This window comes from Rhinatrema bivittatum, chromosome 1 (genome assembly GCF_901001135.1).
Source record: "Rhinatrema bivittatum chromosome 1, aRhiBiv1.1, whole genome shotgun sequence".
Taxonomy (NCBI): domain Eukaryota; kingdom Metazoa; phylum Chordata; class Amphibia; order Gymnophiona; family Rhinatrematidae; genus Rhinatrema; species Rhinatrema bivittatum.
Genome location: NC_042615.1, coordinates 451711440 through 451735027, shown reverse-complemented (window position 1 = coordinate 451735027; position 23588 = coordinate 451711440). Strand labels below are relative to the sequence as shown.

The window sequence follows — 23588 nt, the reverse complement described above, 5'->3', positions numbered from 1 at the left end:
CCAGATAAATCTATCTGGCCAGCTATAGGACAGGTCTTCAGGACAAGCAGATTTAGCTGGATGTTATCTGGCTAACTCAGCTCTTTGCAGTTATGGCCCCAGAATAACCCTAATTTATCCTGCCAAATTTTAGCTGGATAATAAGTTATCAGGCTAAAATGTAACCACATAAAAGTCCCTAAATATTCTTTTAGCCAGATAACTTCTGAGCTATCTGAATAAATGGTTCTGAATATGGACCTCTGTGATCCCTATGGATTTAAGAGAACCATAAAATAAGAGAATTCACTTCAGAGCCATCACCAAACTCACTGATCAAAAAAACTGACCATAGAAAATGACATAAAAATCATCATCCAAGATGTAATATTTTAAAAACTGTTGCTTTAGTTGGAAGGAGAGAGGGAGGTGATCTGAAGCTTCTCAAACAGCTGCTGGGCTCTGACATGTAAATGGATTTGAAAATTGGCCCCTTAAATGTTAACGTAAAAATCACGCTACTGCAATGCTGCTTTAATGTGCTAAAGCTGGTGTTTAATACACTAACACCATTTAGTAAATAGGAAACTAAAAGCAGTTCAGTTTCTGTTTTTTGTTTTTTATGCTTTTATTAAAGTTCAATGAAAATTAGTTAAGAAAAGCTATTTAGCCCATGGTGAGAGAAGAGATTGTAAAGTGAGTAATTAGACCTAAAACTTAAATTCAAATCTGGGGAATAAATGTAAGGAAACTGTTCAGCAACTCATGCATTAGTTACTCATGACTCAACATCCGCAGGGATATGGCCTAAGCCTGCCCTCCCCTGCCACCTTCCCACATTCCTGCTCCTCCCCTCCCCTCCCTTTACCCAGACTTTGTTCCCCTAAAAAAGACACTACAGGCAGTTGAAATTTCAAAAACTGTTGATGGGCAAATGATGGCCACAGCATAGTACAAGCAGGAATGCAACCTAATGCTAGTACATTCCGAAACCTAAACTTTGCAAAACTTCCCACCTTGGCGACCAGAGCCAAATATTTCAACACGCCATTGACACTTTGAACCCAGCCGTAGAAGCCATTCCTTTGAAGGTGGGGGGGTCTATGTGGCAGGTTTGGGACCTGTACCATGAGAAGGGTAGTCCCTGCCCACCCTCCCTTTTTCTTCTCTCACAATCACCATTGAAGAGCCAGGGAGCCGTTGACCCATAAAACCCCGAGGAAACTGGTGGGCCCCTCTCATGGGTAGCTGCCCTTTCGCCTTAAATATGATAATGGGATGGGACGGGGGACCCCACTCCCTTGCTGGTCACTATGCCACTACTCTATGGTAACGAGTCCATTTGCCAGGAGGTCCTCATTCACTGGTTACTGTGGCCACTCCTGTCCTGTTGAACCTCCAGCACATCATGCAGGTCACTATTAAATATATCTCAGCCCACATCTGGACAAAACATTCCCAGGCAACTCTCATCTATCAAATCATGCTGGATTCACTAGCCATGAACAATGGGCATAAATCTGCACATCCATCTATTGATTTTCCTCCTTGTTCTCTCCAAAACCTGGTAGGAACATTCTCCCCTCCAATCCCTCCTGGGGGTAATGCAAGACCAAACAATACAAGTCTCTGGAAACAGCCCCATGATGGAGATGCAACCCTCTGCATTTTTTGTTCAAGCACCACGCTGCACATGTACACCAGATCATTGCCACCCAAATGGAGATTAATTGCTTAGCAGGTAGCATGGGCCTTGTTTATCTGAAAAATGACTGGCATCAAAATCTATTTAGCTCAATGTGAAAGAAGAGATTGTAAGATGTTGTTAGATCTACAATCTAAATCCAAATCCAGGAAGAAATGTAAGGAAATTGTTCTGCAATTCATGCAATAGTTGCTCATGTCTGAACTTCTACTAGATACTGAATGTTAAAATCATGTCTGCATTAATGTTACATGCACAAGAATGCTATGTGAAAAATATCATGGACCAATGAAAATTGCCAGGAAAAGCCCAGTTGCTTTGGCCTGAAAGAAACTGGCTTTATCTTTTCAAAAAAAGAAAACTATTACTTATTCAAGGTTTCAGTGAATAAGTAGTGAGCATGCAATTATAGATTACAGAGTATCTATTGGTGGACATGAAGGCAGTATCTTCTACCTCTGTCAAATCAAGAACTCCAATAAAACCTTTTGTCTTTGTGATATAGAATAGTCATAACTGATATCGATTAGGATTTGAGTTGCAGTTGTCTACATGGCGGGCACTCTTGACATTTGCAATTGTCCTGGCACCAACTGTGACTGATCAATAAGAGAATTTGCCTGGCTGATTAACCAGTTATGTGTAGTGCTCTTAGGATCTGCTCTGCTCATGAAATGAACTGAAGAATACAGGTTCTGTGTGCTTGCTAAACAAGCTTTCAGCTCAATGAAGAAAAATAATTTTGTAGAATAGAACATTACAAAAGAGAAATGTAATGGTTAATAATACCATTGATGTAGTAGAAAAATGTTCATTGGTGAATGCCATATGCAGGTTTTCATTTAAACTATATGAGTTGTGCCACATTTGGAGGATAGATGCACGATACGTTATCCTTCATCATCCTTTTAGGATGCATTGTTTATCTAAATACTACTCTCTTATCCATTGCCTTTACATCTGTCATTTCGCTGTCCAAGCTTAATGTTCACCATGCAAAATTATTCTAGGAACAAATCCTATGTTATTTCTTTACCTTCCAGGGAAATCCTGAGGAGTTTTACGCTTTTAATCCTCCAGTCATTGATTGCCTTGGGCTGCATTCTGGCATAAATTGGTAAGTTTTTTGCAGTTAGTTCTTATTTTTACTTTTGCAAAATTCTGTGTATTTACATTAGTCACAGGTATTATTTTTTTTCTCCTCAAATGGCCTACCAAATATTTTTTTTTTTTTAGAAGTGTGTTCAAAATATAATTGTCATGCCCTGAAAGGAAATGATTAGTCAATCAAAGTCCTATATATTTAATCCCTCTGTAATAATAACTTGCAAATCAAACAGCTATGCAAATCTAGCCCTTGACACTCCTAACAAATCAAGTTTTCACATTACTCCAAATAAACGTCGGTGAGAGAACTTTACATAAGGTTATGGGTTGAAATTCTTGACTAGTCTTGATTAGAGCAGCATGGACATTGTCTATAATTCGATTGACCAATTATATCACCCTTGCTTAGCCAAGACACACATATATTAGGTCCCCTGCACACTAAATCCATTGCTACATCACTGCCTCTAAGTTATTGTTACATTTTTTAAGTTAACATTTTTTCTCTCTCCAGTTAAAACTCCAGATCCTCTCTCCCCTTTCTTACCCTTTATTTTTTGTTTAATTGCAGCCCCCTCCCGTTCCCTGTTCTATGTATTTTCTACCTTCAGTTTGATGTAAACCGATATGATGTAACCACTAATATCGGTATAAAAAAGTTTCTAAATAAATGTATTTCTAATATAGTGATAACTAAAATTAACTGATGACGTTGCTTTACTTAGGATGAGTCAGTCCTGGTTTTATCCTTTTGAATGCACGAAGACATAGCTCTGAATTCCCCAAGAAAAGCCGAACAATATTCTCATGGTTGCAAAGGGGTAAAATCAGGACTGGCTCATCCTGTCTCTGGTAACATGAAGTCTTCTTGCAAACGTAAAGATAAAATAATGACTTTCTCAGATGTTTGCAGTTTTGCATTTTTTGCTTCCCATTAAATGTTTGTACGCATTACAAAATTAGTCATTTCTTGTCAGAAATAAGGGACCTATGCACTAAGGGGTACATTTTAAAAAAGTACGCCGGATTTTAATAAATATGCGCGTAGCTGCGCATATCCTTTAAAATCCGGGGTTGGTGCGTGCAAGGCTGCCCAAAATCGGCAGCCTGCACACGCCGAGCCGTGCAGCCTGCCAGATGCCGGCTGGCACACGATGCCCATGGGCGGGAACCATGCCCGCGGCCCCACCCCCAGATGACGCACCACCACAACATGCCCCCGACACCCCCCCCCCCCCCCAGGAAAGCCCCGGGACTTACGCGTGGCCCAGGGCTTGTGCACGCCACCAAGCCTATTCAACATAGGCTCAGCATGCGCAGGGGGAACTTGGGGCATGTTTTTGCGGGGTACGCGCGTATCTTACGCACGTTCCCCTTTGAAAATCTGCCCCTAAAGGTTAGTATTCATGCTATGGCTGTTCAGCATGCAGCTCGAATAGCATTCAATAGGGATGTGAATCGTTTTTTGACGATTTAAAATATCGTCCGATATATTTTAAATCGTCAAAAATCGTTAGGGCCACGATACAATACCAATTCCCCCGATTTATCGTTAAAAAATCGTAAATTGGGGGAAGGGGGAGGGCAGGAAAACCGGCACACTAAAACCCCCTAAAACCCACCCCCCCCCCAATGCTTTAAATTACCTGGGGATCCGGCGGTGGTCCAGAATGGCGGCGGTCCGGAACGGCCCCCTCAATAGAATCGTGTTGTCTTCAGCCGGCGCCATTTTTCAAAATGGCCGCCACAAAATGGCGGCGGCCATAGACAAAACAATTCAACGGAGGAGGTCGTTCAGGACCCCCGCTGGACTTTTGGCAAGTCTTGTGGGGGTCAGGAGTTTCCTGGGAGTCCAGCGGGGTTCCGGGAGCGATTTCTTGCCGCGAATCGTTTTCGTATGGAAAATGGCGCCGGCAGGAGATCGACTGCAGGAGGTCGTTCAGCGGGGGTTCCGGACCGCCGCTGAACGACCTCCTGTGATAGGGGTATACTACAGTGATAGGGGTATACTACCGTCCACCTGGTCAAGATGGTGAGATGGACAGTGAAATGCTAAGAGAAATTAGGGAAGCTAATCAAATTGGTAGTGCAGTAATAATGGGAGACTTCAATTACCCCAATATAGACTGGGTAAATGTATCATCGGGTCACGCTAGAGAGAGAACGTTCCTGGATGGAATAAATGATAGCGTTATGGAGCAATTGGTTCAGGAACCGACGAGAGAGGGAGCAATTTTAGATCTAATTCTCAGTGGAGCACAGGACTTGGTGAGAGAGGTAATGGTGGTGGGGCCGCTTGGCAATAGTGATCATAATATGATCAAATTTGATTTAATGACTGGAAAAGGAACAGTGTGCAAATCCAAGGCTCTTGTGCTAAACTTTCAAAAGGGAAACTTTGATAAAATGAGAAAAATTGTTAGAAAAAAACTGAAAGGAGCAGCTACAAAAGTAAAAAATGTCCAAGAGGCGTGGTCATTGTTAAAAAATACCATTCTAGAAGCACAGTCCAGATGTATTCCACACATTAAGAAAGGTGGAAAGAAGGCAAAACAATTACCGGCATGGTTAAAAGGGGAGGTGAAAGAAGCTATTTTAGCCAAAAGATCTTCATTCAAAAATTGGAAGAAGGATCCAACAGAAGAAAATAGGATAAAGCATAAACATTGGCAAGTTAAATGTAAGACATTGATAAGACAGGCTAAGAGAGAATTTGAAAAGAAGTTGGCTGTAGAGGCAAAAACTCACAGTAAACACTTTTTTAAATATATCCGAAGCAGAAAGCCTGTGAGGGAGTCAGTTGGACCGTTAGATGATCGAGGGGTTAAAGGGGCACTTGGAGAAGATAAGGCCATCGCGGAAAGATTAAATGATTTCTTTGCTTCGGTGTTTACTGAAGAGGATGTTGGGGAGGTACCCGTAATGGAGAAGGTTTTCATGGGTAATTTCAGATGGACTGAATCAAATCACGGTGAACCTAGACGATGTGGTAGGCCTGATTGACAAACTGAAGAGTAGTAAATCACCTGGACCAGATGGTATACACCCCAGAGTTCTGAAGGAACTAAAAAATGAAATTTCAGACCTATTAGTAAAATTTGTAACTTATCATTAAAATCATCCATTGTACCTGAAGACTGGAGGATAGCAAATGTAACCCCAATATTTAAAAAGGGCTCCAGGGGTGATCCGGGAAACTACAGACCGGTTAGCCTGACTTCAGTGCCAGGAAAAATAGTGCAAAGTGTTCTAAACATCAAAATCACAGAACATATAGAAAGACATGGTTTAATGGAACAAAGTCAGTATGGCTTTACCCAGGGCAAGTCTTGCCTCACAAATCTGCACTTTTTTGAAGGAGTTAATAAACATGTGGATAAAGGTGAACCGGTAGATATAGTATACTTGGATTTTCAGAAGGCGTTTGACAAAGTTCCTCATGAGAGGCTTCTAGGAAAAGTAAAAAGTCATGGGATAGGTGGCGATGTCCTTTCGTGGATTGCAAACTGACTAAAAGACAGGAAACAGAGAGTAGGATTAAATGGGCAATTTTCTCAGTGGAAGGGAGTGGACAGTGGAGTGCCTCAGGGATCTGTATTGGGACCCTTACTGTTCAATATATTTATAAATGATCTGGAAAGAAATACGACGAGTGAGATAATCAAATTTGCAGATGACACAAAATTGTTCAGAGTAGTTAAATCACAAGCAGATTGTGATAAATTGCAGGAAGACCTTGTGAGACTGGAAAATTGGGCATCCAAATGGCAGATGAAATTTAATGTGGATAAGTGCAAGGTGATGCATATAGGGAAAAATAACCCATGCTATAATTACACGATGTTGGGTTCCATATTAGGTGCTACAACCCAAGAAAGAGATCTAGGTGTCATAGTGGATAACACATTGAAATTGTCGGTTCAATGTGCTGCGGCAGTCAAAAAAGCAAACAGAATGTTGGGAATTATTAGAAAAGGAATGATGAATAAAACGGAAAATGTCATAATGCCTCTGTATCGCTCCATGGTGAGACCGCACCTTGAATACTGTGTACAATTCTGGTCGCCGCATCTCAAAAAAGATATAATTGCGATGGAGAAGGTACAGAGAAGGGCTACCAAAATGATAAGGGGAATGGAACAACTCCCCTATGAGGAAAGACTAAAGAGGTTAGGACTTTTCAGCTTGAAGAAGAGACGACTGAGGGGGGATATGATAGAGGTGTTTAAAATCATGAGAGGTCTAGAACGGGTAGATGTGAATCGATTATTTACTCTTTCGGATAGTAGAAAGACTAGGGGACACTCCATGAAGTTAGCATGGGGCACATTTAAAACTAATCGGAGAAAGTTCTTTTTTACTCAACGCACAATTAAACTCTGGAATTTGTTGCCAGAGAATGTGGTTCGTGCAGTTAGTATAGCTGTGTTTAAAAAAGGATTGGATAAGTTCTTGGAGGAGAAGTCCATTACCTGCTATTAAGTTCACTTAGAGAATAGCCACTGCCATTAGCAATGGTAACATGGAATAGGCTTAGTTTTTGGGTAATTGCCAGGTTCTTATGGCCTGGATTGGCCACTGTTGGAAACAGGATGCTGGGCTTGATGGACCCTTGGTCTGACCCAGTATGGCATTTTCTTATGTTCTTATGTGCCTAGTAGTTAAGAGTATGAGTTGCTGTTTCTGAGATGACACTGGAATTTTTCATAAAAATATGATAGTTGTAATTAAGGGGTTCTGTGAAATCAAAGCATATATTTAGAAAACTGAAGGTGCAGGTTTTATAATGGGCTTGTCTTGCACATTGCATGAGAAGAGGGAACCTCTATAGTGTATATGATCTCTATCTTTCAAATTTACTGCTAGTGTTCCAATTCAAAAATAACATTCTTATGAAACTCATATGGTATAATATACATAAGATATTGTTTACATGTTGATTCTCTCTGTTGTTTTCTGATATGTACTTACATTGAAGGAGCATGAAGGTCTGCATTATTTAATCATTTGTGCACCTGCCATCAGAGATTTGTGCTGTTAGGTAGAATTGGAGTTAATACTCCACTTCTTGCCATACTTAAGGACCTTTATAGGAATTCAGTTTGTTTGAGGATATATATAAGCAAGGATTATATTAGAAGCGTTTTAAGTTGATAACCCTAGATTTTTATTTAATAAACATTATATGGGAACAGTGGTAGTAGTAATTTAGCATGCATGTGTTTTAGTTAGGTATTTTGATATGGTTATAGATATATGTTTAATAATAAATAAAGCTTCTTAGGAATACTATATAAAAAATATCAATGATTCTGCCCATTTACTATATTTGGTGTATGGGTGTATATATATTCACTTGACACATCTAAATTTAGCAAATATCCATTAAAACTTATAACATAGCATCTGAAAGTGTGTAACAGGTAAACCAAAATTTACAATGAGTTCCCAGAAACATGATAAATGAAGATGCTTCTTAAATCCACAAAGAAGATCACGGTTGCTCAGCTCATTCCAAATTGCTCATAACATTCCGATGTATGTAAACAAAATTCTCTGCTTTCTTCCAGAGATTGCAATAAAGCTAATGCGTCAATTTCAAAAATGTAAATAGTACATAAATCCCTTATGCCAGAAAGTAAAAAGTTCACCTCATTTCAAATTCTAGCTGGGTCTACAAAGTAATAAAAAAGTTCTTAAAATCCTGTAGTGATGATAAAGTTCATAAGCCCCAACAAAGATCCTTGTTTCACCTGCTATCCAGGCTTCCTCAGGAGGATATTACTTCTGTATTGCACTTTAGGGAAGTACATTCATTGCTCCATTTATATGACTGAGAAATATTAATGTGAATGAGACTAAATCCCCACTCCACTAGATGTAAACCATTATTTGCGCATTCCTAATAGACCATCATAATAGGCGTCATTGTGTGGCAATCCATGCCTGTCAATCACTCTGCCTTATATTTAATCATAGGTCAGTCCATATACTTTTTTTAAGGATTTTTTGGTGCTATAATTCTGCGTGTGAAAATTACTTAAAATGTCCTCTGTACCATTGACACCTTTAACCAAGCATATTATCTTCTTAGTATTTGATACTCTAATACTTAGCTTTGGGTTGTAAGATCACAACTCCTGCCCTCAGTTCTCCAATCGGATCATCCAGTAATGTGAACAATACCACATTACTGCGTTAAAGCCCAACGCTGTACAGGTTTCGGACGGTGTCGTCCTTCCTCAAGGGCAAAATTCGTTACTGCATTAACATGGCTCTCGGCGTTTTTTTCATGCTTCTCCAAGAACACCTCCAAGAACACCTCCATATGCTTCTCCAAGAACACCTCCAAGAACACCTCCATATGTTTCTCAGATCTCTCGCTCTCTCTCTCTCTCTTTTTATATATATATATATATATATATGTGTGTGTGTGTATGTATATGTATATGTATATGTATGTATATATATATATATATATATATATATATATATATATATATGTATGTGTGTATATATAGAGAGAGATCTGAGAAACATATGGAGGTGTTCTTGGAAGTTCTTTTTAATCATGTCAGAGGCACCCAAACAGTTGGTACTATTTCTGTATCTTTACACCACATTTCCTTTGCTCTGATTGCATTTCTTATTGCTTGATGGTCTTCTGTCTCTCCATACCTAGCACAGAATAGTCACTTTGTTCCAGGATTGGTTCTATAATTTAAAAAAAAGGGTAAAGCTGCAGCCTCAGGCAGCAAACTTGTAGAGGTGGCAGAACATATTCACCAAAATATCTCCATGGTGTCCATCTCACCAGCAGGAAGACTTGTGCTCCATCACCAATTAGAAGATTTGTTAGCAGAGTTAGCATCTTTCCAGCAAGAAGAGGCCCTGACTGATAGTGATGTTGAATTACACACTGGTATGGTTTCCACTCCCCACTAGCAAAAAGATGCCCCATGCAGTGGCACTCGATGACCAGTGGTGAGCCCGATGGTGACCTTCCAGGGGCCTGCCCGCATCTGACTGGCAGGAAGAAGCAGAGGATGATGACGATGAGCTTGAGGGAAGGGGGAGTCATATGGCAGGTTGTGATCAAAAGAGAAGGGAAGGGGTACGAAGGAAATTGTGTGCGAGCGAGGAATATAAAGGTTGTTTGGGAGAGAAGGGAAGGGTATGAGGGTGGTGATTGAGAGGGGAGGAGAGGGGAAGGAAGCGAGTAGTGAGGGGCAAGTGACTGAGAGGGGAGAGAAGGGAGTGAGTGATTGAGAAGAAATAGAAGGGGAGAGATAATGAGTGAAGGAAAGAAGGTGAAGGGGATTGAGTGGGAGGGTGAGGAAAGGGGGGTGAGTGACTTAAAATGAAGGGGGAGAGTGAGGTTGAGTGACTGAAAGGAAGGGAGCTGAGCGAAAAAGAAGGGAAGGGGAGAGTGGTGGTGAGTGACTGGGAGGCAAGGAAGGAAGTGTGAGAGGAGAAAAGGAAGTGAGGAGAGGAAAGGGAGGTTAGTAGGAAGAGGTAAATGACTGAAAGGTGAATGAGAGTGAAGGGAAAGGGGAGTTAGAAAAAAGAGGGCAGAAGGGTGCACGCGTGTGTGTGAATGAATGTATGCATATGAGAGAAAGGAGAATGTGTGGTCCTCCTCTCCTGCTCCCCTCATCCCCTCCGCTAATCTTTGACATTCTCAGGGTGATACAAAATCAAATGTTCCCAGGTATCAAGGGGGGAATTTTTTTTTTTATCCTTATCAGTTTTAAGTTTTGGGTGTTTTGATAGGTCTGCTGTTTTCAAATATTTAATTGATTTTTGGGAAATGTTTAAAGTTGTTTTATCCTTATTCTTCTTAAGTATGAGATGTTCTATTTATTCATCAGGTTTTGAAATATTCTTTTTATTAGTATGTTTACTATTGTGAATGACGAATTATGTTTCTTAATCTTGCTTTATGAGGAATGATGATGTTTCTGATTTTGCACTGTTGCCCTGGCTATGAGTCTGGCTTGCAGTGGATTTCAGATCACTTTTTGTCTGCATCTTTCTATTTATGCTTTATGTTCTTTTCATTCTTCTATGGTGAGAGTCTGTGTTCTGCATTTGTGATCGAGATGAGATATTCTGCTATCATTTAGTTTCTGTGTACGTATATGCAGCCCAGCTTGTTCTGTTTTCCTAATAGGTGGTGTACTGGTGGTGTTTGGTGTTTTAAGGCTGCTGTAATATTTGCAGGTTTGCCTTTTCATAGGTAGGGTTATTACAGTTTGATTGTTGGCAGTTAGTACGGTTTTGGTTGGGAGGTTTACTATATTGTAATTGTGTTTTGCTCATGGCTTTCTAGGGGCCAAGTCTACACCCAACGTGCTTTATAATAGCCTAATGCCATATGAGTTCATCGTGTCTTTTTTGGAAGGTTTTTCTGGTTGGCAAAAGTAGTGCATGCAAATAAAATATACATGTTGTTGTAAGTGATATTTTTATATCAGGTGTCTGTACTTTGAATGCCCCTTTCCATGTACAATCTCCCTTTTGAGGTTGGGGAAGTGTTTGATAAGATACTTTAAAATAAGTGTATAATTTTGAATTGTATGTAGGGAGGGCTGGGAGGGGGAGGGTTGTCACAAGGGGGTGTAAGGGTTCACCTAGGGCACTTAATATCCTTGCCCCCGCCCTGACAGAGCGTGTCACATATCACCCATCTCCTAAATCCACAGGCTGCAGATGCTGGGGAAGGGTGAGAATCAGGCGGCAGGGTTCTCAAGAGGATTGCCAGCTCCCTAGAGAAATTGTCACTGGCACTCTAGGTGCTATTTCTCTGGGAACCCTGATACCCGCCTTCTCCCCTTCCCCAGCATACCTAATTGCTGAAAGGGCCGGACTTCAAAGGGCACCTGCTCCCCCGGCCCTCTCCAGTAATTTGACTGTACAGCAACATAGGGGGGGGGGAGGTGCCAACTCATCCTTCACCTCAGGTAGCAGATTGTCTTGAGTTGCCCTGTTTTATACTGTCACTTCTATTAGCAATGCTGTTCTGGTTCTTTTCCACTATGTCCTGCTCCAGAAATGTCCCATAAGAACACAACTTTTTTTGCAGTTATATCAAGGTCCTGATCCCAGTGTTTCAATGGTATCACAACATTACAGAGATCCATAGGACCTTTGTAACAGCTAGGGAAGTTAGCTGAATAAACTTATCCGGCTAACTTAACTGTGATATTCAGTGGCACAGCGCGCCTGTAAATATACCTGTCTATTTTAAAGTTAGCCAGGCAAGTTTATCAAGAGCTGCTGTCCTATAGTTAGCCTGCTGTGTTAGCCAGATAATGCTAAAAACGCATTTATGCAGCTAACTTAGGGGGTCATTTATCAAAATGCGCTGAGGCATTTTTGCATGCGTTAAGGGCTTATCACATGCGATAGGCCCTTACTGCATGCGAACACTTCTTTAACACATGCAATAGCATCATATCGTATGGTGCGATGCAAATTTGAAAAACAGGAGGAGTTAGGGGGTGGGCTGAGTTTGCCAATCTATGAAGTGCTATCGCACAGATGTAACGTCTCTTCTAACTACACCTTTTTCAAAAGTGTTAAGCCGTGGTTTTATCACATTTTGCGATATCTCCTGAAAGGCCTGTTTTAGTAGATTTGAAAGAGAGAGAGAGAGAGACACTAGCCATAATGTCTATTCCCTAGATAGGTATTTGTATCCCTATGGTAGGCCCACCAAGTAACTCGAGGTGAGGTTTAGGTATTAGTGTAGGGGTTTAGGGGCCACTTTGACATTCAACGTGAGACGTACTAACAGAACAGTGGTCTCTTGTGAAGATTTGTTGGCCTTCGGCGTGAGGAACTCTCTCACCTACTAAAACAGGCCTTTCAGGAGACATCGCAAAATATGCTAACACCTTACTGCCCTGTAACGCAAGCTATCACATGGCTTAACGCTACTGAAAAAGGTGTACCTAAAACTCAGCATTAAGTCTATGTGATAGGACTTCACAAACTGGTAAACCCAGCCCACTCCTCCTCTTTTTCAGATATGCATCGCACCATACGATGTGGGGCTTTTCGCATGCGAAAACACCTTAGCACATTTTGATAAATGAGCCCCTTAGCTAGACAAATGTGCTGACTATGGGCCTCATAGTGTTTATGCAGTCTCAGTGGATGAGCCATGCTACCTTTCTTTGCGAAGTTTGACACACATGGGCATTAAAATGGCTCTTCCTTATTCACAAAGAAGGAGCTGACAAATATTGGTGATATTTTTCAATTACTCTGCCTGGACTAGTACACACAGTTCCGGCCTTCTGATGCTTTGCTACTCCATGAATGGATTGATACTACGAGATCTTACTTCGTCAGATACTGCAACTCTGTTCTGGTGTATTGCAGCCCTTTTGAGCCTTGTACATAGTGCAATGAAGCTCGCAATATACTGAGTTGTTGTTCTAAGAGGGTGTGTGTCTAAAATCCTACTTATAAGAAGATGGAGCAAACTTTCCAAGATATTCAGAGCCTCTGAGCTGTGTTCTTTTAACATTAAATTTATTTGATGAAATTGTTAACTAGAAACATTTATGGTAAAAAATGATCACATTTGGGTAAATAGATCCCCAAGTATTATACATAATTATGTACCAGAAGAGAGATTCTTGGCATGGGTTGCAAATAGGTCTGCTCTTTCAGGATACCTACCATGCATGTTCATCAGAGGCATTTACATGCATAGTGATTAAAAACAAAAAAATAACTAATTTTCAGAACTTAGCTACCCTGAAAGCCAAACCTATTTATGGCCCTAAAAAGTGAATATTGGAGTAGAATGTTGTAAACAAAAAAAAACAGTGCATGAGCATTCTATCTTGTTGGAATCATGGAATTACCTATACTTGCCTGCCAGCAAATAGTGCTGTATGTATGTTGGATATTAGTTCATAATACTTTAGTATTAGTTTCTACCATATATTCTGTTGTGCAGCTTTCTTTCTGTTTGCATGGATCAGACATAGCAAGGATTTACCTGCAAGTCCCATCTCTTGCATTCCTTTACTGTCACTATGGAGTTTATACAAATGTACAAATCTTCAGTGTAATAACTTCTGGCTAAGTCCCATTTTTCAGGGTGCCTTTTGTTTTCCAATGACCCCCTCTAGTGGCCACAAATATAAGACAGGCAAGAAAACAGATTTAATAAAGAATAACAATACATTTGCTCAGCTTGCAGCCCTATTTTGAGACGTTAACATTATAACACTCTTAGCAGCACACTATCTATATAATGATAGATCCATATTAAAATGATAAAAAAAAACCCACACACACTTTCTGGAAATCAGGTATTATGATTCTTATCAAGTATGTTTCTTTAGCTTTAAATTTTGCTAGGAAATTAGTGTTCCCCTCTAATCACAGTAATCTAGAAATGGGCACAGAGTCACACTTCTGGAAACAGGCAAGCAGTGAACAGTATCAGACTTAATTAACCCTATTAAGCAGGGCCACTGTGCTCATCTGCACCTTCATTTATTGCAGCCAAGCTACTGGTTTTCTGTTGCCGAATGGCGAGATCAATCAGTGTGTTTGAAAAAAAAAAAAAGTCATCATTATAATTAGAATTAGGCAGCAAGTCATAGACTGCACTGCTCTATAAAAATGGATTATATGAAAAAGCAAAACAATTAAGAGTGAGAGCACCTTCCAGCAGAACCTTTTAATTTTTCAATGCCTATTGTGCTTTGTGATGCTAACTGAAATAGGACTTTGTTTAAGACACTTCTACATTACATTGCACCTAATACAATTATTTTAAAAAGTTAGAAAAAACACAAGTTTTGGAAACTCTAGCAAGCCAGCTAGCACTGTTGAACCCCCTTCCCCCATCTCGGTCAGGGGCATTGTCATTTGCACTCATGAACCCTTTTACTGTGTGGTTTATCTACTTGTTTCCTCGGGTGCTGAGCTGGAAAGTATCACGGGGCAAGTATGATTTTCATTACCATGGACTGTTTTTTAAAATCTGTTTATTTTTTTCTGCCTTGTTTTCATTTTTTTTAGGGATGGTATCAGTTTAAAATGCTTAAATATAGAGATTCTTCGTAAATTTGTTACTCACATTGTAAGGGATATTCATGTGGACAGCAATTTTGTTACTGGCTGAAGAGAGGCTGCATGTTCGCAAGTGCTAGCTTCCCTTTGAAAATATGTGGCAAGCGGGGAAGGTGAAGACTTTTTTTGTGCATGAATGCTTTGCACCCGCTTTGAAGCAGATGCAAACAATGGAGGTCATTTTCAAAAGGATTTATGTGTGCATAACTGGGTTTTACGTGTTAGTGCATTTTTAGTGCATAAATGTGCTTTTGAAAATTGCTATTATATGTGCCACTTTTATGTGCATAACTCTTTTCGAAATTACCTCCAAAGAGTGAGTGAAGTTTCTCACAGAGATTTGAAAATGAAATCTCCAGAAGTACTTTAAATTCCTTGACCTAACTCTGCCCCCTCTTTTTTTTTTTTTTTTTTTTGTTTTGCACAGGCAAAAGTATGTGCATTGTGAAAAAGTGCACATAATTTTACCCAGATTTAAGTTGGGGAAATGTTTGAAGGGATTATTTAATTTGAGTAAACAAGCATTTACTCACATAAAACATTTTGAATATTGCCCCCCAAATTACTCTGAAATAATGTTTGTATAGAAACTAGAATGCTAAATTGGCATGTGAGATTTCATAACGAACAAAATGATATGAAGGAAATGTGCTATGTCAATTCCAGAAATATCTTATGTTTGGATGTGTTGGAGATTTCTGCAAAAACAATTTTTGATATGAAAACAGTTGTGATAAAAGTTTACTCAATTACAGTTTAGGGATTTAACAATAGTCACAGTAATGTGCTGCACTGTACAAGGGTTTATATTATTTCTTGAATGTTGTGTAGATGTTTGTTTTAGATCTCTATTCTAAAGAATTTGGAAATGTGTAAAAAAAAAGATGCATAGGTGTAAGTCTTCATGGATAAGAGTTAAATAGTCTCTGAACTTGCTCAAATAGATTATTGAAGGATGAGATAAAATTGCAAGAAGTTGCTTATCTCTGGGCAATGCAGCCGTCTATATTACAAGATGAAGCACTGCAGAAGCATTCTCCATATTGCAATACTTACTGTGACCAATGAAGTAGCCAGTGTTGCTCTTTTGGGCTTCCAGGGCAGTCAGTGGAACAGGTACTATATAGCAAGGGTATGGTACCATAAGTCTTCATTTGCAACTACCTGAGAGTTTTCTCCACTTTTCATGCCTTCATGATGATAATCTTCACCAGTTGTCATATCCCATATCTCCCTGTAGAAATGATTCTGGCCAATAGATGTCACTACTGAGCTTTAGCTGGAATTTCTTGTGGGCTATGGACACTGCAGCCACAACATTCTGCTGGGCTTAGAATTCAAACCTGAATCTTCTACAAGGCAACTCATCTAGGACATTACTTATGGTCATCTAATTTAGAATGTATTCAAACTGAAGCACAATCAATAAATATTGAGAACAACAGGAATTTCTAATTGAGGAAATTAACTTTAGTTCCAAAAGGCTGTCCTGGTAGATGCTGAACAGTTTGGTAGCCTTCAAGCTGATATTATAAATAAGATTTCTGAATAGACAAAAAGGATGCCAACTCTAATTGAACCTGTTCCCTGAGGTTTCATCACATGATAGGGAACTACAGACTCAATTTTTTCAGTTTGGTTTCCTTTTTCGTTTTCATTCTCTTTTTTTTTTTTTCAATCTGGATTTAGTATGTTCAATTTTATTTTGTGTGTGGCTCATTTACCAAACTGAAAAAAAAAAATCAAAAAACAGGTTTCCAGTAACCCTGGCCACATAACAGCTTGGACCCAATACTGAGGTTTAGGCCAAGCCTGGAGCCCAAGCCCAGCCCTGAGGCATGGTCCTTGGGCTCCACTCCTGGTGCCTCCCGCACAGCTCTGATAGAGGCAGCGCTGGAAGCGTAAATGTCAACGTAAGCTTATGCCTGCAGTGCTGGAGGCACCAGGAATGGAGCAGAGGGTCTCTTGTTCCAGGATATGAAAAAAAAAGGTATCATGGGGGATGAGGAAGGTCAGGGAGATGGGGAGGCAGGAACCACTTGTGAGTGGGTGGGGAGAGTCACTCAATTATGTTTCTAAGTGAGAATCATGACAGGGGCCAGTGTACAATCCAAACCCCTTCCTAGGTCATTCAAAAGGTCGGGGGGGCGGGGCTAGGAGCACACAGCCCAACAGGGCCTCACTATTTTGTTTTGGGAGGTGACTGAGGAGCTTGCCTTAACTTCTTGGGTGAGGACAGAAGTACTTAGCTGGATATTTTCAAAGATATCTGGTTAAGTAGCACGTTACCTGGCCACATAAGGGCAGATAACTTTAGACATACTCAAACAGGTCTATATTGTATCCAGCTAAACAGGCCCTCCCTGGAATGCGTTTGAAATGCCCCTTTTTATTCTGTCTAAATTATAGCTGGATAACTAATTATCTAGCTGTAATTTAGACAGATAAATGGCTGAATATACCACAGTTGCTTTTAGACAGATAACTTTTGAGTTATCCATCTAAATGGATAACTCAAAAGTAGGCCATCCAGTCTCCTACCATGTGACAGGGGCCGGCCAATGGCACGGATACCCTGTCACATGGCCTCTTCAATAAATCCTGAAAATCCAAATGCCTCCAGAGTGTGATATAAAAATGACCAGGAGGCCCAGTCAAAGGGTCAAACCCCACTAATAAGGGGTCTTTGATACAGGCTTTTCTACAGAGATCTAGAAGAACTGTCATGTATATTAATACTAACCCTTCTGCCCATGACAAAATCTGTGTTGTGTTCCGCGGCCCCCTACCTGAACTCTGACGGCGGGCCACCGCGGCAGCGTAAGGGGAAGCTGAGGAGTCTGGTGCCCATCATCCCCGCGTGCCGGCGCGGGCCTCCGGGGTGGCTGCCGGGCTGGGAGCCGTCTCTGCTCCTCCCTTGTAGCATCGGGCAGCCTTCCTCTGTGGCAGGGAATCCAAGATGGCCGCCATAATCTTAGGCACGAAGCCGTGCTTCCTTGCTGAATTAAAAGGGACCTTGTCCCTTTAATTTCCTGCACCTGTTTCCTATGCACCAGACCAGGGGAAGTATATAAGGACACTTCCTCTGCTTATTCCTTGACTTGGCATGTGGCGCAGTGCCTAAGTTGAAGAGACCTTGATCTGAAGGTTGTGGGTTCAAGTCCCACTTTCGGTGCTTCCAAGAATTGATTCCAAGTTTGTGTGTCCCAGCCTACACTTCCTTGAACTTAACATCTGCTGCTTGCCCTGGATCACTCCTGTTGATTCGGTTATGTCCTTGACTGTTTGTCCAGGACTTCTGGTTCCCACCGATGGCTTGAGAAGGATGAAGATCAGCACTGCTGCGAGGTAGCTTTGCTTGAGTCTCCTTGTGCTTAGGTTCTTTGGTTCCTGTCTCGTCTCTGACTTTGGTTTGGCAAGCGGTGTGTGACCTTGGACTGGTAAGTGATGACCCTCTGGCACTCGACCTTGGACGACTTCTGGACCATTGTCTCCAAGGGCCCACCTAAGTCCCAGCAGCCCTGGTCCCTACGTGCTCGTTCTGGGGGGACTGTGGGCTTCCAGTGGTGAAGACCCAGTTGGCTTCTCTAACATCACAACTCTTCACTTTCTCTACAGTTGCCTCGGTCTTCAGTGCTGAGGGGTCACATCTTCTGTTCCGCCTTGCCTCCTGACGGGGGAACCTCAGGATCCACCTCCTAAGGATCCATCCTCCTGTCATCACAAGCCTGATCATAACAGATTGCCAAGTCCATGAACCCGGCGGAGGCATCTGCCCGCTAGGCCATTCCGGGGATGGACCAGCAAAAGACCCTGGATGCCCTTGTCTCTACTGACAGTTACATTTGCAGTGGAGGGCCTGAACCAATGCTTCAAGGCGTTAGGGCCCATGAACCCTACTCTGCTGTCCCTGCCTGTGGCTTCCGGGGGCCGCTCAGTAATCCACCTGCCTACACCACCACGTTTCTCTGAGGAACCCTGGGCCTGCAGGGGTTTCCTTAACCAGTGCAACATGCACTTCCGCCTGCAGTCGGCCCTTTTTTCCCCCGATGACGCTACCAAAACTCACCTTCATTCTCTCTCTCCTCGAAGGGAAGGCCCTAGAATGGGCTTCCCCCCCTATGGGAATGGGATGACCCCGTTCTGGGAGCTCTTCCGGATGAGCTTCAGAGGTTTCCGCCAGGCCCAAACTGCTGCAACTACACCAAGGTTCAAGGACACTGGCCGAATTTGCCATTGATTTCCGGACCCTTCCTTCGGAGCTCTGCTGGGGCCCTGATTGCCTACTGATGAACCATCTTCCTTCAGGGGCATAGCCCCAGAATCAAGGATGAGCTTGTCGGCTGGGAACTACCACAAAAGCCTCGACTCCTTCAAGATGCTCTCGATGCTCGCCTTCTCCCAAAGGAGAATTGGGAGCCTCCCGAACATCGGTTGAAGAGTCCATGCAATTGGGTCATGGGGAAACTCTCCATACAAGAGCGCCGACGGCGAATTAGAGAAGGACTTTGCTTCTACTGCAGTGCGGCGGGCCATCAAGTAGCCGCATGCCTGGCGCGGCCGGGAAACTCCCGGGCCTAGGACCTGAAGGAGGTCTCTTCCTGAGCCTAACTTCACCTGCACCTCCACTAACCCTGCCAGTTGCACTAACGTCCGCGGACGGTGAGTTCCACAAGTTAGCTCTGGTAGACTCCGGGGCTGGCAGCAATTTTATTATGAAGAGTTTGGTGGAGCACTTGAAGATTCCACAGGTCTGTGTTCCAGCTCCATTGGTCATCTCATTGATTCAAGGCAAGCCCCTCCGGGGACGAGTGACACACATCACGGAACCCATCCAGCTGAGGGATTGGCTCCTTCACCGCGAGTGGTTGCCCTTCCACATCCTGGAGCATTCCATACACCCTGTCTTCCTGGGTCTTCCCTGGCTTCAAGAACATGGTCCCCAGTTCAACTGGAAAACTTTGCAGTTAACCCAATGGGGGCCAAATTGTCACGACAATTGCCTCCAACTGGTAATTCCAGTCCCATGCTCCATCGCGCTCACCAGCCTTCAGGCCTTGCTGGCCTCCTATGCCAAGTATGCAGACATCTTTTCCAAGCAAAAGGCCGAGATACTTCCGCCTCACTGGCCATTTGACTGTGCCATCAACCTCCTCCCTGGCACAGAACCTCCTCTGGGGCGCACCTATGCCCTTTCACCTGCGGAGACGCAATCCATGACCCAATACATCAAAGAGAATCTGGAGAGGGGCTTCATCCGTAAATCAACATCCCCAGCGGGGGCTGGGTTCTTCTTCATTGCGAAGAAGGACGGAACCCTTCGCCCTTGCATCGACTACCGGGGCCTGAACGCAATTACAGTCAAGGACCGGTACCCCTTGCCCCTCATCTCCAAGCTCTTCAATCGTCTGCAATATGCGAAAAGCTTTATCAAGTTGGATCTCAGAGGGGCCTATAATCTGATCTGCATCAAGGAGGGCGACGAATGGAAAATGACTTTCAACACTCGAGACGGCCATTATGAGTTACCTAGTGATGCCGTTCGGGCTCTGCAATGCCCCAGTGGTGTTTTAGAACACCCTGAACGAAATACTCCGTGACTTATTATATCATTGTGTGGTCGTGTACCTCAATGACATCTTGATTTTCTCTGATTCCCTTGCCGCTCACCGTCAGCACGTCATCCAGGTACTTCAACATCTAAGAGAAAATAGACTTTATGCTAAACTTGAAAAGTGCCTCTTTGAGCGGGAGTCTCTTCCCTTCCTGGGGTATATTGTCTCCAGTAAGGGTTTTTGTATGGACCCCCAGAAACTAAAAGCCATTCGGGAATGGCTGCAACCGTCCGGACTGAAGGCACTCCTCCAACGGTTTTTGGGTTTCGCCAACTACTACCGCTCCTTTATCCCCCACTACGCATCCATTGTCGCTCCGATGATGGCCTTAACTCAAAAAGTCACGGACCCCAAGAACTGGCCGGGAGTGGAGACCACTCCAACTGAAAGAGGTGTTCCTTTGCCAGCCGTGTCTCCACCATCCTGACCTGCAATGGCCATTCGTAATCGAGGTGGACGCCTCCTCGGAAGGCGTAGGGGCCATCCTGAGCCAGACTTCGGACCATCATAAGCTACACCCATGTGCCTTCCTCTCTCGCCAGTTCTCCCCGGCAGAGCAGAACTTACGCCATTGGTGATAGAGCTCCTGGCCATTAAAGTAGCCTTAGAGGAATGGTGCCCTTGGTTGGAGGGGGCCCAACAAGAATCTTGAGTACCTGCATCGGGCACAGCGACTCAATCCTCGACAGGCACGATGGGCATTATTTTTCACCCACTTCAACTTCGTCCTAAGCTATAGACTGGCTGCCAAGAATCTCAAGGCCAACACCTTGTCCTGTGTCTTCGAAACTACAGACACTCTAGATGATCCACAGTTCATCATTGAGTCCTCACGTGTCCTGTTGTCCACCACTATAACTATTCCCCCCCGGGAAGACTCTTGTTCCGCCGCAACTGCGGAAACAAGTTCTAGCATGGGCTCATGACTCCTGCTGCTCGGGACACCCAGGACGACATTGAACCTTATAGACCTTTCACCGTTACTATTGGTGGCCCAAGGTCAACAAGGATATCTGATCCTATGTGGAATCCTGCCAGAACTGTGACCACCATAAGAGGATTCCAGGTGCATCCCCAGGCTTGCTTCAGCCATTACCAGTGCACTCCGATCCCTGGACCCATCTCGCTATGGACTTTGTGGTCAATCTGCCGTTATCCGGTGGGAACACTGTCATATGGGTGGTCATAGATCGCTTTAGCAAAATGGCACACTTCGTGCCACTCCCAGGGTTGCCGTCCGCTCCACAGTTGTCCCAGCTATTCATCCAGCACATTTTTAGACTGCATGGTCTGCCCAGAAGCATCCTCTTGGACCGAGGCCCTCAATTTACCGCCAGATTCTGGAGGGCCCTCTGCAAGAAGTTCGACGTCACTTTGGACTATACTTCTGCTTACCATCCACAAATCAATGGTCTAGCGGAGAGGATGAATCAAACCCTTAAGCAGTTCCTTCGCATCTATGTGAATGAGAAGCAGGACGACTGGGCAAGTTTACTTCCATGGGTGGAATTCACACTCAATTCACACCTTTCTACGGCCACCGGATCCTTGCCATTCCAGATAGTCTATGGGAAGCAGCCACACCTGTCACTGCCGGTTCCCATTTCCGTCACATCTCCGGTGGCCCAACTCTCAGCGGACGAGTGCATCGTCTTTGGGTCTCCACACGGCATGCACTGCTTAAAGCCAGTCAGGTGGCAAAAAGGTATGCAGATCAGCGACGGAGACCGTACCCACCTCTGAGACATGGTCAAAAGGTATGGCTGAGCACTCAGTTTATCTGCCTGAAATTGCCTTCAGCATGACTGACCCCTTGATTTATTGGACCATTTTCCATCCTCCGTCAGATTGGTGCAGTGTCGTATCAGCTTCGACTACCGCCATCTCTCAAGATCCATAATACGTTCCATGCCTCCCTTTTGAAGCCTCTGGTGCTATCTTGGCCTTCCAGTACGCCTCCGACTCCCCAACCTATCACCTGTGAAGACGACCTCACCTATCAGGTCCGAGAGGTGTTGGACATGCGAAAGCATAGAAAGAAATGGGAGTATCTGCTAGCCTGGGAGGGGTTCGGTCCCAAAGAAAACACCTGGGAGCCAATGGCCAACATCCTAGACCGAGGCTTGCTTGATCAGTTCCATAGAGACCATCCGTCTAAGCCCAAGCCTCCAGGGAAGTGCCCTAAGGAGGGGGGTACTGTTGTGTTCCGCGGACCGCCGCGGTCACAGCCCTCTACCTGAACTCTGATGGCAGGCCACCATGGCAGTGTTGGGGGAAGCTGCAGGAGCCTGGCGCCCGTCATCCCCACGTGCCGGCGAAGGCTTCCGGTGTGGCCTCCAGGCTGGGAGCCGTCCCTGCTCCTCCCTTGCAGCATTGGGCAGCCTTCCTCCGCGGTCGTGAATCCAAGATGGCCACCACCATCTTAAGCATGAGGCCGCGCCTCCTTGCACCAGACCAGGGGAAGTATATAAGGAGACTTCCTCTGCTCATTCCTTGTCTTGACATGTGGCACAGTGCCTAAGTTGAAGAGACCTTGATCCGAAGGTCATGGGTTCAACACTTGTTTCCAAGCTTGGGGGTACAAGCTCCCCCTTCAAGAATTCCTACAACATCTGCAGGACCAGTGGATCCAGAATGTCTCACTGCCTTGTTCAACTGCTGCTTGCCCCGGACCTCACTCCTGCCAATTCAGTTCTGTCCTTGTGTGTTCGCCCAGGACTTCTGGTTCCCACCGATGGCTGGAGATGTGGCCCGGTAGGATGAAGATTGAGCACTGCTATGAACTAGCTTTGCTCGAGTCTCCTTGTGCTTCGGATCCTTGCTTCCTGGTTCCTGTTTCATCTCAGTGATTCCTTGGTGTCTGACTTTGGATTGGCAAGTGGTGATTCCTGGTGTGTGACTTCAGACTGGCAAGTGACAACCCTCTGGCACTCGACCTTGGACTTCTTCTGGACCATTGTCTCCAAGGGTCCACCTAAGTCCCAACAGTCTGGGTCCCTACAGGCTCCTCCCAGGGGGACCGCAGGCTTCCAGTGGTGAAGACCCAGTTGGCTTCTCCAACGTCACAACTCTTCACTTTC

General features: G+C 43.6%; 1 long non-coding RNA gene across 1 annotated transcript in view; it reads left to right on the top strand.

Annotated features, from left to right (window-relative positions):
- LOC115093514 overlaps positions 1-23588 on the top strand; it is a 1236544-nt gene that overhangs the window by 1063910 nt on the left and 149046 nt on the right. Inside the window, exon 3 of the long non-coding RNA XR_003857332.1 lies at positions 2728-2801. This is a non-coding gene — a long non-coding RNA (uncharacterized LOC115093514). The remainder of the gene's footprint in view (positions 1-2727; positions 2802-23588) is intronic.